This window comes from Alligator sinensis, unplaced genomic scaffold (assembly GCF_000455745.1).
Source record: "Alligator sinensis unplaced genomic scaffold, ASM45574v1 scaffold667_1, whole genome shotgun sequence".
NCBI classification, from domain to species: domain Eukaryota; kingdom Metazoa; phylum Chordata; order Crocodylia; family Alligatoridae; genus Alligator; species Alligator sinensis.
This window is the reverse complement of record NW_005842636.1, coordinates 97,283-101,124: the sequence shown is the minus strand read 5'-3', so window position 1 is coordinate 101,124 and position 3,842 is coordinate 97,283.

The window sequence follows — 3,842 nt, the reverse complement described above, 5'->3', positions numbered from 1 at the left end:
CGCCCCAACATTCTGCCCGGGAACGCCCCAACGTTCTGCTCCTGAATGCCCCAACGTTCTGCCCGGGAACGCCCCAACGTTCTGCCCGGGAACGCCCCAGCGTTCTGCCCCCGAACGCCCCAGTGTTCTGCCTGGGAACGCCCCAGCGTTCTGCCCGGGAACGCCCCAACGTTCTGCCCGGGAACGCCCCAGCGTTCTGCCCCCGAACGCCCCAACATTCTGTCCCCGAACGCCCCAGCGTTCTGCCCGGGAACGCCCCAATGTTCTGCCCGGGAACGCCCCAACATTCTGCCCGGGAACGCCCCAGCGTTCTGCCCCGGAACACCCCAACCTTCTGCATGGTGCAACCCCCTTCTACAGGAGTCCAGCGGGGCTTTAACACAGAGTAGTCACGGGCATTGGCCTTCCTGATGTAGTCTATGCACTGCGATCCTCAGTAACCAATGCACGTAAGCACGCAGGCGTGTTCACACCATGCTTTGCGGGTACGCTGGCATTCCAGAAACCTGGAATAAATTCAAACACAGCAGGCAACCCTGTTTGGCAGGCAGCATGTGGCCGTCTCCATTGCCACCGCTCCCCGCCTCGCCAGCGGTCCTGAGGATGTGATGGCTCCACTGGCCGCGTTTGGCCTCTGGGCCAGAGGTTGAGCACCCCGGCTCTAGAGAGGCCCACTTCAACTGTAGTTCCCCCTTGTGCCGTTGTCAGAACCAGGCCTCTTTGTGATGAACGGCCACCTAGGCCCCCTGTCAGAAATGGGATGCTAAGCTACATGAACCGTTGGTCTGACCCAATGTGGCACTTATGTTCTCAATTTCTGTCATTGCGCCGCAATTTGGAGACTTCTTTCTGTATTCTGTCCCCCTTCCCCCCAATTTCTAGGAAATTCACAAACCCCACCTCAGGACTCCAAAGGGAGAAAACCTCACCAGCAGGTCTGGGTGCTGGTTCTGCACCTTGCTGGGTGCCCTCCAATCCTCCAGCAACTAATGGGAATGGAAGGCCTTCTGCACCTTCCAGGATCAGGTTGTGAAGGGCTTTCGTGTTTGGACAGGACCTCACAGTGTTCCTGTTGCTTTTTACCGAGCACTGACAGTTTGCTGGGCCCTGTTTAAACACAGAAGCCTCAGTAATTTCTGGAATGGAACTTTGGAAGAGGTCCCATCCTGCTCCAGGGCAACGCGTAAACTGAAGGTGTGCACAGAGGCTGATGATGATATACCTTGCAATGAGGTGATGTGAAGTCACAGCTGTTTGCCATAAAAGGAAGAGCCAGCATCTGAAATTAATAAACAACTGGTGTTAATGATGCCTAGTAACTGGGAAGGAAGTCAGCTGGAGGAATTACACTTATCAAATAGATAAGTGCAAGGTAAGTATGATTTCCCAGAGTACAAAAAGGAAAAAAACTCCACGGGCCATCTCTTGTGGCATACAGGAATTTATTTTTGTTACTGCCACACGATGCTTTCCCTAGAGCATAGCAGCTGTTTATTACCTATATTTGGCATGCATGCTACATTCAAATATATTACAAAACACAGGAAGAACACAGGAAGGGTGTGTATCTGTGAATAGGGGAAGGGCTTACACATTTAGTTTGAAGAACTTGTTTTATCTTGACTTCAGAATTAAATGGCAGGAGATTTTAACAGGATTAGAAATAATGGTAAAGAGTAATGAATAGCAAATTTGGATTGGATTGGCAGTGGACAAAACAGGAGCTGCAATCCTTATAACAGGAGCTCATGTTAGTACTGAAAAGCATCATTGGTAATAATTAGAATCTGCAGATCAGGTATTTAAAGCATAGAAATTACCAAAATACAACAGGCTAGCAAAATACAACAGGCTAGCCACAGTAAACTATTCCAAGTCCAGAGGAAGGTATATAAACCTATTCCCTGAAGCATGAGTTTATATCCCAGATACAAAAAAATCACATCTAGCACAACAGTAGATGTTCAAATTCTTCATAAAAATGCTTAATCCTTTTTTTGTTTTTAATGTGGCTTTGCTCTTGGCCTCTCCCACTTCATAGTCACAGCCTTCACATTTTCATAATGATTTGTATAAAAGAGTATTTCATTTTACTGTCAGTTTAGGTTCAAGTATATTAACACAGTGAAGTGTGTGTTTATGTTAGGATAGGAGAATAAACTATTCATTTTTCAGTACTGTGTGCACACATCTGCGATGTAAGAAAAAAGGCTGTTGTAGTTAAATCTCTGCTTTCTGGGCTATCAGTCTCGTACTTTGGCTTCCTAAATCACATTTTAGAAAAAAGAAGTGTTTTCAAAACTGTACTTGGTAGACCTAAACAGTTGAAGCTTAACCTGAGGTTCTGTCAGGACTTCTTCAACAAGAGGTAGAAGATTGTTTTGAAGGATGTGGGCAAGGATTTTCCCTCCTGTGGAAAGGAGGGTGTTAACTTGGTAGTTCCTGCACAGACTTATCTCCTTTCTTGAAGATGGCCATGGTGTTGTCATTCCTCAGGTCCCTCTTGGTTGTTCCAAATTTGAAGAATAAATTTGTGGAGTATCAGGACCAGTTGCTTGCCACCAGCCTTGGAGATTTCAGCAGGTATGCCATCCAGTCCGGTATTCTTGTTGTTTTTGGTTTCTTTGATGGCATGTCAGACTTCTAGGATAGAAGAGTTGGCAAGGGCTCCTTTTCCAGGGTATTGGAAGGATGGACTTGATGGTGGTATCCTCCACATTTGACTCACGGTTTAGGAGTGCCTCAAAGTGTTCTTTCCATCTAGCTTGGATAGATTCATTCTCTTTGAGGACTGTCAAGTCATCCTGTGATCACAGGAAAGTAGGACCATGGGAAGTTGGGCCATAGATGGCTTTTGCTGCCTGGAAAAAAGCTATGCATGTCATGTTTATCAGCTTAGAACTGGACTTCCTTGGCTTTATCTTGCCACCACTGATTTTTTATTTCCCAAATCCTTCTTTGGGCTTTGGCTTTGAGGAGCTGGTACATTTTTTTCTTTTGCTGATATAAGTGTCATTTTCCCAAGCAGAATGAGCCCTTCCCTTCTGGTCAAGGAGGGCTTGGATCTTGGCATTGCTCTCATAAAACCAGTGTTAGAGTCAATGGGCAGTATAGTCAATGGATTCAGCACAGATCATATGGATAATGATTTTAAACCTTTCCACAGTTCGTCAATGTTGCCTTCATTTGTGGACAGGTCAGAGAACTTTTTGTGGAGGCACCATTGGAAATCCTTACAGACCTTTGGATCTTGAAGAGATTTCACATTGCTGAAGAGTCCTTCACATTGCTTTTGGCTGTTTTTAGTGTTTTGGAGCAAATTGGACATTCATAATGGATCTGACAAGACAGTTATTTGTACAGCAGTCACTGGTTTCTGGCATAGCTCACATGATACAGACATCCATTCGATCACAGGCTCTAACAATAACATAGTTGAAGAGGTGCCAGTACTTGGAGCATGGAGGTCTTCAGGTGGTCTTGTGTTCGTCACTCTGTCTGAAGATGCTGTTTGTGATGACAAGACTGTGCTCCACACAAAGCGGATGCTGTTGGAGTTGGTTTTCCCTACTCCTTCCTTTCCAGTGGTGCGACTCCAGAGTTCCAGGTCATGTCCAACTGTGGTGTTGTAGTCACCAAGGATAATGATCTTGATCTCCTTGACCACGTTATTAGTCATAACGGGTGTGTGTAGACAAAATGGGGGCCCTAAATTGAAGCTGTGTGTTTAAAAAAACACGGCTTCAATTTAGGGCTGATTAAACCCGTGTCGTGCACACACCCAGCGGACTTACCTGCCTCTCCAGTGGTGGGGAGAGAAGGGTGAGCCGCCTGCGGGCAGA